Here is an 11,243-nt window from a genome sequence, read left to right as displayed (position 1 = left end):
AGGGGAGTTTTAGGTTGGATGTTAGGAAGTACTTCTTTACCGAAAGGGTTATTAAGCATTGGAATGAGCTGCCCAGGGAGGTGGTGGAGTCACCATCCCTGGAGGTCTTTAAAAGACGTTTAGATGTAGAGCTTAGCGATATGGTTTAGTGGAGTACTTAGTGTTAGGTCGGAGGCTGGACTCGATGATCTTGAGGTCTCTTCCAACCTAGAAATCTGTGATACTGTGGTACTGTGATACTGTGAATTCTGGGCTGCTGTACCCAGCTTCCGGCTGACAGTGCTTAACTAAAGGCAACAAAAAGAACTGTCTTACAGATATTGTTTATTGAAATATTAGTTCAAATTTCAGGTGTAAAATTATAACATCTTTAATAAAAGTAGTGCTGCTCTCCTTCAAATACTTCTGTTCTGCCCAAGTTGGACCATGTAAATATTACCAAATATTGGGAAAAAAAATGATTTAAAACAAAACTAAAGTGAAGATAGCATTTGAAATTTCATAATTTTTATCTTTCAATAAGTATTTTTTAAATTGAAATTTCTTCTGAATTGACCTCTCCCCACCCCTCCCCTCCCCTCCCCTCCCCTGCTCTCCTCTCCTCCCCTGTTCCCGTCCCCACCCCTCCCATACCCTCCCCTCCCCTCCTCTCCCCTCCTCCTCTCCCCTCCTCCTCTCCCCTCCTCCCCTCCCCTCCTCCTCTCCCCTTCCCTCCCCTCCTCTCCCCTCCCCCTCTCCCCTCCCCTCCCCTCCCCTCCCCTCCCCTCCCCTCCCCTCCCCCCCTCCCCTCCCCTCCCCTCCCCTCCCCTCCCCTCCCCTCCCCTCCCCTCCCCTCCCCTCCCCTCCCCTCCCCTCCCCTCCCCTCCCTTCCCCTCCCCTCCCCTCCTCTCCCCTCCTCTCTCTCCCCTCCTCTCCCCTCCTCTCTCTCCCCTCCTCTCCCCTCCTCTCCCCTCCTCTCCCCTCCGCTCCCCTCCCCTCCCCTCCCCTCCCCTCCCCTCCCCTCCCCTCCCCTCCCCTCCCCTCCCCTCCCCTCCCCTCCCCTCCCCTCCCCTCCCCTCCTCTCCCCTCCTCTCCCCTCCTCTCCCCTCCTCTCCCCTCCTCTCCCCTCCTCTCCCCTCCTCTCCCCTCCTCTCCTCTCCTCTCCTCTCCTCTCCTCTCCTCTCCTCTCCTCTCCTCTCCTCTCCTCTCCTCTCCTCTCCTCTCCTCTCCTCTCCTCTCCTCTCCTCTCCTCTCCTCTCCTCTCCTCTCCTCTCCTCTCCTCTCCTCTCCTCTCCTCTCCTCTCCTCCTTTTCTCTTTTCTTCTCTTTTCTTCTCTTTTCTTCTCTTTTCTTCTCTTTTCTCTTCTTAGATATTTTTTCTTATATTTTTTCTTAGTGTCTTTTCTTAGACTCCAAAAAACAAATAAACAAAATCCAAGAAGACAGAAGTGTCACAAAAAGGCTTAAAATGTTAAATTGTGTTGTAGTGAACTTGGATGATAGAATCAGTGGGCACTAAGTGCCTGGCAGGGAGATGTTGTGACATTCCCTGTATGTATGCTGATAAACAAAGCATTGTATGGAGTGAATGCCACTTCAGTTTTATGAGCTTTTTATGTGACATGGCATATCGAATCTGCCAAGCAGAGGACCATCTGGAAACAGGTCATCAGAATGGACTCTGACATTGTCTAACAGACAAGAGTCAAAACAAAGAACAGAAGGGGGAAACACACACACATATAAAACAAGCAAACAAACAAATACTGTCCAACAGAGATTAGGTAAAAGAAATCCAGTTTCATTCTGCATATTGGATTAACATATTATTTAATACCAGTCAAAGACTTACTCAATGGAATTTAAAAATTCCTTTTAAAATATATTCCCTTATGGAAAAGCTGTTTTTTTGATTTCTTCTTTCTTTCAGTTACAAAACCACAAATCTTTCTGAGCATAAGAGAAGTGTTATACTTTTTTTCCTCTTCTTTTTCTCCACCTAGGGGATAAAGATGTTTTTAATAGCTTCACAGCCTGATGTTCAACACACATTGTAGAAACTCTCACTGACAGATTTTTGATAAGTGTACTGAAGCCATTAAGCCACTGTAGTTCAGCTGAGAAGATATTACACAATCATATATCACTGCAAAAGCAAACTTGTGCTTTAAATGTCCAGTCATTAAAATACTAGAGCTTCTAGTAGTTTGACCAAAATGAAGACCTATGAAGAGCAATCATTAGAACACACAGTTGCTGGGTTCTTAAGGCAAATGTATCATTTATAAAGACATTTTTATCAGGAGTGGTTTATAGATGAAGAATCTTGATGTCAGGACTGAAGGGTTAATATATCCTTTCAGTTGTAAGTCTTTGAGGACTGAAAGCACACTTTGTGTGACTAAGAAGCTGACATAGGCCCTCTTTGAAGACAGTCACAGCCAAAAAACATGAACTAAACAAGCCACAGAGGGGTCTAATGGTACACCACAATTCTCCAAATAAATCAGTTTAAGAACACATTTACACCAGCTCTGTGTTGAACTGAAATCACTCAGATAGACATGAATATAGTTCCAGTCTCTAGATTCAGTCTCAGGGATGACTATAAATCTCATTCTCTCTCTCTTTTTGTTTGGTTGTTTGCTTTCTTCCTGCTTCCTGCACTGTGTAGGGAAATTAATGTTTCCAGGCTTTGTAATAGCTTGAGTGAGTAATAACGTAGACTTAGAATGGAGAAGTTGCTGGCAAGAGAAGAAGTTAGAATTGCAGGTTAGCCTAGCAATGAATGAAAATAGAAAATTTTAATTCTCTGAAGCTATTGTGGAGGGGAAAAGATATTGACAAGTTTACTATTTTCTTTATTTTATTCCCTTCCCTTCCCTTCCCTTCCCTTCCCTTCCCTTCCCTTCCCTTCCCTTCCCTTCCCTTCCCTTCCCTTCCCTTCCCTTCCCTTCCCTTCCCTTCCCTTCCCTTCCCTTCCCTTCCCTTCCCTTCCCTTCCCTTCCCTTCCCTTCCCTTCCCTTCCCTTCCCTTCCCTTCCCTTCCCTTCCCCTTTCCTCCCCCTCCCCCTCCCCTTCCCCTCCCCCTTCCCCTTTCCTTCTTTCCTCCCTCCCTCCCTCCCTCCCTCCCTCCCTTTCTTTTCTTTCTTTCTTTCTTTCTTTCTTTCTTTCTTTCTTTCTTTCTTTCTTTCTTTCTTTCTTTCTTTCTTTCTTTCTTTCTTTCTTTCTTTCTTTCTTTCTTTCTCTTTCTTTCCTTCTTTCCTTCTTTATTTCCTTCTTTCCTTCTTTCCTTCTTTCCTTCTTTCCTTCTTTCTTTCTTTCTTTCTTTCTTTCTTTCTTTCTTTCTTTCTTTCTTTCTTTTCTTTCCTTCCTTCCTTCCTTCCTTCCTTCCTTCCTTCCTTCCTTCCTTCCTTCCTTCCTTCCTTCCTTCCTTCCTTCCTTCTTCCCTTCTTCCCTTCCTTCTTTCCTTCTTTCCTTCTTTCTTCCCTTCTTTCTTTCTTTCTTTCTTTCTTTCTTTCTTTCTTTCTTTCTTTCTTTCTTTCTTTCTTTCTTTCTTTCTTTCTCTTTCCTTCTTTCCTTCCTTCCCTTCTTTCTTTCTTTCTTTCTTTCTTTCTTTCTTTCTTTCTTTCTTTCTTTCTTTCTTTCTTTCTTTCTTTCTCTCTCTCTCTCTCTCTCTCTTTCTCTCTTTCTCTCTCTCTCTCTCTCTTTCTCTCTCTCTTTCTTCTCTCTCTCTTTCTCTCTCTCTCTTTCTTTCTTTCTTTTTCTTCCTTCCTTCCTTTCCTTCCTTCCTTCCTTCCTTCCTTCCTTCCTTCCTTCCTTCCTTCCTTCCTTCCTTCCTTCCTTCCTTCCTTCCTTCCCTTTTTTCTTTCCTTTTTTCTTTTTTCTTTTCTGCTTCTAAAATAAATAAATAAATAAAATTATACCCCTAGGAAATCCAAGACATCCTTTTCCCTAATGCAGTTCAGGTTTGTTCCTGAAGTTTTTGGTGTTAGTGTGATTTATGGGGATGTACTAGAACTAGAAACTAGTGAGAGTGTAACAATCATTTACATGCTGATACTCTAGAAATGTTTTCCCTCATGTAAAAACATATACTTATTTTAATCTGTTCTTCCTTTTAAAATTTGTTGTATATCGTAATAAATTATATAAACTTTTGAATACAGTAATTAAACTCATTCATTTTTAATGATAATTAATAACATAGGGAAGTGGAAATTTGTACTTCATATGCAGCCAGACACTAAAGGCCAAATGTCAGCATAATTATACAAAATATTGACATGAAAATTCAAAGGGAAAAACTTTCCCTCAAGTGACCTTGGAGAAATACTATCTTGAAGTACAAAGGAAACAGTAAAAGTGTAGAGCCTGCACAAATGCTGTGGCACTCCTTGGGAAGAATAAGAACACAGTATCTGCTCTACAGAGACAGAGCAGAAGACATTGAAATAAAACCAAGATCTGTCAGGCTTTGTAGGAGGATTCTGACATAAGCAAGCACTTCTTCCAAATAATTAATAGGTCTCTTTCTTCCATCGTTCCTTTAACACAACCCAGTCCAATAGATCCATTAAGGCAGTTAAGATGTGAGAGACAGATTGAGATTCCCTCTCTAGTTTAATTTGCATGATCTGGGTGATCCAAATGACCTCGAAAGGGCCATTTAATATTCTGTTAATAAGTTTTTCTTTTTAAAATGCATTCTCAATAGATATTTAATTGTTATATTTCCATAAAGGGGCAAGAGTCAGTAAATTGATCTTTTCCAAACAGGAACAAGGGGAAAGGATGTGAAATCTGAAGTGGGGTTCTTTTCTTTCATGTTTTCCGTCCTCCTCTATAGAAATATAGGTTAATGGATGACATGCTGCTATTTTCTACTTCGAAATACAGAAATATAGAATTTAATCTTTTTGTTGCTATGACACCAGCCAAAAAATAGGTCAGATGTGGTGATAAGGAAGGATTTTGACTGAATTTTGATAAAACTATATGACCGTTCTCACTGAATTTGTACATGTTACTATAAATATTTTATGTGCATACGTATATATATATATTTACTGTATGTATTTGTTGATTCAGGGGACAGATTTAAACCTTCTTTTATAGATGGAAAGCTGAAGCACAATTTGTTGATTCAGGGGACAGATTTAAACCTTCTTTTATAGATGGAAAGCTGAAGCACAAATAAAATAAATACCTCCTCTGGACTGAGATGAGAAGGTGTGTTAGTGCCCAATATCAGCCAGTTGTTTCGTGGTCCAGTGCAACAATACATTCAGGGTTAAGTATCTAAGACCTTCATTCCATAATGAACGCAATTTTGGCATACATTGTGAATAAAATGGCTGCTAGAATGTTCATTTTGTATTTCCTAAAGAGTAAATACAACCAAGAGACAAGACAAAAGGGCAAAGTGGCTTGGACAGGAGAAGAAAGAGTTATTCTTTGGAAATCAAGCAAAGGAAGCTTTAAAAAACAAAGTGTAATGGATGAGAAGTTTTCAAATTTATTTTATTAATTATATGAATTATTTAGAATTATTTATGTAGGAAGATTTCTCCCAATGCATAAAGATAGTAAAAAATTTGTTTGTAAAAAGACAGAGAAGATTGGTTACTCTGCAGTAAATATGGAGCCTGACAAGAGCCTAAACAAATCAAAGCAAGGCAGAGAAAAAAGGAAGACAATTTATATGTTCAAAGAAGGAGGAAAGAGAGCAAAAATTGGACTGGGACCAATCAACTGAAAGATTATTCTTAACAACACAGAGAAGGTGCACTGCTATCAAGAATAGCAGTTTACTCACGATAAAAAAAAAAAAAAAAAAAAAAGTACTGAAAAGAAATAAGATACTCTTTTTGGGTTGTATTATGTTTAAGTTAACCAGAAGACCTGAAAAAAAAGAAAATATCTTTGGTTAGAAGAAATGCAATGAATAGGGAAAATAGTCATAAAGTTGGAGGGAGGATGTAAAAGTATAAAGAAAGAGAGCAAGGTAAGAAAAGAACAGTGTTACTGAGGAAGATAGGTGCCATAAGGTCTGATTTGTGAAGTGCTGTATGTGTGCAACTTCTCTTGCACATAGAAAATATGATTATGAAAAAAAAATCCAGTGACTTTATTTAAAATGCTGTGACATAATAACATTTTTATCATAGGCAGAAAAGGCAGTGTTAAGATCTTAGCTAAATTAATATTCTGCTAAGAAATAATGGCAAAGATTGCTAGACATTGCTAGACCATTTATGCAGTGGTCAAAGATGCAGGGAAAATGTGACCTCTGTCTTAACTGAAATCAGCCCACTGCTGTTTTTTGTTGTTGTTGTTACTGTTTTTAACCTATCTTCATACGTAATCAAAAAAGAAGGTAAAATGTACTGATTAGCTTGCTCCTTTTCTGTTGATGTTTTCCTAAGATCCTTGGTCCCTAGAACATTTTATTCCTGCCTAGAAACAAACTTTTAAGCTTATATAGGGACAAATTAAAATTAGAGTGTGGGATGACAAGAAGGTGATCCAAGACAGCCAGCATGGCTTCACCAAAGGCAAATCATACCTGACCAATCTGGTGGCCTTCTATGATAGAGTGACTACATCAGCTGACAAGGGAAGACCAACCAATGTCATCTACCTGAACTTCCGTAAGGCCTTTAACATGGGTCCATGTGACAACCTGACCTCTAAATTGGAGAGAAATGGATTTGAAGGGTGGACTATTCAGTGGATAAGGAATTGGCTGGGTGGCTGCAGCTAGAGAGTTGTGGTTGATGGCTCTATGTTCAGGTGGAGGCCAGTGATGAGTGGTGTTCCTCAGAGGTCTGTCTTGGGACCGGTGCATTTTAATAACTTTATCAGTGACACACATAGTGGGATTGAGTGTACCCTCAGCAAGTTTGCGGATGATACCAAGCTGAGTGGTGCAGTTGATACAACACATGGAAGGGATGCCATTCAAAGAGACCTGGACAGGCTTGAGAAGCAGGACCATGCAAACCTCCAGAAGCTCAACAACTCCAAGTGCAAGGTGCTGCACCTGTATCAGGGCAATCCCACACATAAGAAAAGACTGGGAGAAGAACTCATTGGGAGCAGCCCTGCAGAGAAGGACTTTGAGGGTTCTGGTGGACAAAAAGCCTGACATGAGCCAGCAGTGCGTGCTTGCAGCCCAGAAGGCCAACTCCGTCCTGGGCTGCACCAACAGAGGCTGTGGTGGTTTTACCGTGCTGGGCAGCTAAACTGTACCACAACTGCTCTCTCACTCCTCCTCCTCAAAAGAAGAGCGGGAGAACAAAGTATGATGGTAAGAAAAAGAAAAAAAAAAAAGAAGAAGAAAAAAAAAAGAGAGCTAAACAGCTTAGAGAAAGATAGGGAGGTCACTCATCAGTTATCATCATGGGCAAACCACACTCAGCACATGAAGATTAATATAATTTATTGCCTATCACTAGTGGTCTAGAACAGTGAGAAACTAAAAACAAACTAAAAGCACCTCCTTCCCATCCACCCTCTTCTACATCCTCCCACCAAATGGCGGAGGGGAATGGGAAATGGGGGCTGCGGTCAGTCCCTAACACTTTGTCTCCACAGCTCCTTCATGGTCTCTCTCAGCTCCTGCTCCACTGGGGGCTCCTCCACAGGCTGCAGCGTGGAGATCTGCCCCACTGTGGGACCTGTGGGTTGCAGGGGGACAGCCTGCTCCACCAGGGGCCTCTCCACAGGCTGCAAGGCAACTTCTGCCTCATGCCTGGAGCACCTCCAGCCCTCCTTCTGCAATGACCTTGGGGTCTGTAGGACTGCTTCTCACTCCTCTCTCCCAGCTGCTGTTGCAGAGCAGTTTTTTCCCCTTTCTTCAATCCGCTCTTCCAGAGGCCCACCCAGTGTTGCTCCCTGGCTTGGCCCTGGCCAGCAGTGGGTCGCTTTTCAAGCCAGCTGGAGCTGGCTCTGATCTGACTGGGCTCTGCTCACAGAGGCCACACCCCTGCAGCCCCCTCTGCTACCAAACCCCCATCACATAAACCCAATACAGAGGAGTGACGAGCAGGTCGAGAGAGGTGATTGTCCCCCTCTACTCTGCTTTTGTGTGGCCCCACTTGGAGCACTTAATCCAGGTCTGGGGCCCCCAACACAAGAAAGATGTGGACCTGTTAGAGCAGTTCCAGAGGAGAGCCACAAAGATGGGATGTTCAGCCTGCAGAAGAGAAGGTTCTGGGGAGACCTTGTTGCGGCCTTTTGGTACTTAAAGTGCTGCAATGGCTGTATAATGGCTATATAAAAAAGATAGAGAGACACTTTTTTACACAGGCAGGTAGTGATAGGACAATTGGGAATGGTTTAAAACTAAAAGAGTAAAGCGCTACATTAGATATTAGAGGGAAATTCTTCACTCAGAGAGTGGTGAAGCACTGGAACAGGTTGCCCAAATAAATTGTGGATTCCCTATTCTTAGGTGTGTTCAAGACCAGGTCAGATGGTACCCTGGGCAACATGGGAGACATCCATGGCCATGGCAAGGGGGCTGGAACTAGATGATCTTTAAGTGGCCTTCCAACCCAAGCCATTCCCTGATTCTAGGATTCTGTGATGCTAAGTGGGAACCAGGTAACATTGAAAAAGAAGTAAATTTCCACTCTCCACATACAATCTAAAGCAGCAATGGACAAATTACTAGTACAAATTTCATGAAAGAAATCTTCACATTCCCTGATAATAATTCAACAGAGAATTCCAAATCATTATTTAATACCTTTTATTTCCTGAATCTGTTCTCTAGACTGGTTATTAAAGGGCATAGAACACCCTGAACTGAATTGTATGTTTGCACTGATAATGGTATTGTGGCTTCATGTTTTTCGTTTTATAGCAATTTAGTGTCAATGTATTTTGACAACAGATATAATTGGTCTTCAGTGAAATAAGAGGCTACAGCAGGCAGTCTGGGAAGATCTCTCATGTACAGTGCAGTTACAGTATCTCTGTTAACATTTAACTTAGTTATGAGGTTTTGATGAATCATCTTTGAACAAGATCTGCAATATAACTCATTAGACCACATTTGGATCCCCTTGCTTATTGGAGTGCACAAAGTAATTGTCCTCACTATTCATACAAATCACATATTGAATGCTTAAATTTAAAGCTTGAATTTGAAAGATAGCAAAAATGGGTGAAACTTCCCTTCCCATATAAACTGTTTGTGTGGAGGAAAGAGGGAGAAGGTGAGGAGATTCTGAAAAAAAAGAAAAAAGTTAGTAACAAAAGTTGCTGCAGCCTGAAGCTGAAATAACTGATCTCTTGGTGAGTTATGTGGGGGTTTTATGTTCTGTCTTACCTAGCAAGCTATAAAAAAATCATAGCTTAGCTACCCTAGCCAGCTGCCACATTTATGAGTAAAGACTCATTCTACAAAGCTACAGATGGGCAGGTATAGATATACCTATTTCTGTACAGCAGACAGTAAATGTTTATTCACAGCTGGCAGGTCAACTCAAAATACCTGCAAAAAAAGTTCAAGTCATTTCTCTGAGGATGAAGGGGGTGGAGGGTGGGGAGGAGGAGAGGAGAGAGGGACCCGACAAAGAAATAGTATATGATATTGGAGGAGAATTAAAAGTGGCAACACAAAGTTTTAGTGGATTATGTGCTAGTTAGGCCTTATCCTGTAAGATGTTTGGCGAGTTTATTGACTCATACATGGTCTACATTTTACGTAACCATTAAATGAATTCAAATATTATACATTTGGTTGTGTGGATATTCAGTTTGACATGCAATAAACAACTTTGGAATCTATGCAAACATAACAAAGAAAAGCAAATAAGAAATTGGTTCATTATTATATATCCAAAGACTATGAATTTCATTAGGAGTAATTATTAATTTGCAGTGTTGCAGTGTTGTCATAAATAAATTCTTCATGTTATCACTATTATTAAGAATCATATATTCATTAACATTAGAGACCACTTAAACAGCAGTTAAGTGCACAAACCTGCTGAAAGAATACGTACTTTTGTGCATGTTCTGTATAATATTAACAAGTAAGTAGAGAATGAGAGGGACTGGGAATGTTAGGTAGCATATAGCGGAGTGTTCCTTGAAATATTTCCTACCTTTTATTTCTGTACACCGCTGAGTACAAAGTACTTTCTTGCTAATGTTTTATGTTATATTAAACTAAAGAGCAACTTTCAGAAGTTAAAGAAGGAAGACACCGTGCTTTGCCTATTGACAACATTAAGAACAGGATGCCTTGAGCCAAATCTAAAAGGCATCTCTCCATCTTTTGTTTATATAGCCATTATATAGCCATTGTAACACTCTCCTTGGCCTTTCTTTTCTGACCAATGTGCCTATAGAATTCCTTCTTGTTATTCTTTGCATCACTTGCCAAGTTTAGTTCCATCTGTGTCTTGGCTTTCCTGATCCCATCCCTACACATCCAGTCAGCATCCCTGTACTCTTCCCAGGCCACATGTCCCTGCATCCACTGGCTGTGCATTTCCTTCTTATACCTCAGCCTAACCAGCAGGTTCTTGCTCAGCCATACCAATTTCCTGCCTTCCGTGCCTGATTTCTTATATCTGCAGATGGAGAGCTCTCATGCTCAAAGAAAAGTGTCCTTAAAGAGTTCACAGCTCTGATCAGTTCCTCTGTCCCTAAGGACTGTGTCTGAGAGGATCTCATCCACTAGGTCTTTAAACATCTGGACGTCCTTTGGCATTTGCATGAAAAGTAGCCTATATGTGTGTGCATATACATACATACATATATACAGATATATATGTGTATATACATTTAGTATTAATTTAGTATATTATATACATTTAGTAACTGTTAGTCAAGTGCTTCTTGACTAACAGTCTTAACTCCCATCCCCATAGAAATTTAAACTCATTTCCAGTTTTCAGGAAAGCACCCTAAAAAACATTCTGAGGGCTAATCTTGGGATTGAGGAGAGACACTGTGCTCCTAAACATTAAGTAGTTGCAGAGACAGAAAGAGGAAGTTTGGGAAAATAACCTAAAAGTTTAGGTATCTGGTTAAAAGTGGTGAATATTTGCTATGTGCCAAAAATCTCCTTTATATATTTTAGATTAGGCAATTTTTAGGGTAAATACAGATAGAATCCATAACATGAGCAAAAGACACACTGTTTCCATCTTCTCAAAAATGTGCTTATACAACAAAATTGGACTGCTGTCTGCTCTGTCTTCCTCTGCTTTTAAACCAATTTCAGAAACTGCTTCTGCTTACA

General features: G+C 40.8%; 1 protein-coding gene across 1 annotated transcript in view; it reads right to left on the bottom strand.

The window, feature by feature from the left end:
- Positions 1-1,566: 1,566 nt before the first annotated feature.
- The window catches only part of LOC310897021 (uncharacterized protein), a 78,697-nt gene continuing 69,020 nt past the window's right edge, over positions 1,567-11,243 (bottom strand). Inside the window, exon 2 of the mRNA XM_083830123.1 lies at positions 1,567-2,722. The gene's annotated coding sequence lies outside the window, so the exon portion shown is untranslated. The remainder of the gene's footprint in view (positions 2,723-11,243) is intronic.

Source organism: Anser anser (genome assembly GCF_964211835.1).
Source record: "Anser anser genome assembly, chromosome: 3".
NCBI classification, from domain to species: Eukaryota; Metazoa; Chordata; class Aves; order Anseriformes; family Anatidae; genus Anser; species Anser anser.
The sequence above is the reverse complement of the archived record's forward strand: the minus strand, read 5'-3'. Positions and strand labels throughout refer to the sequence as shown.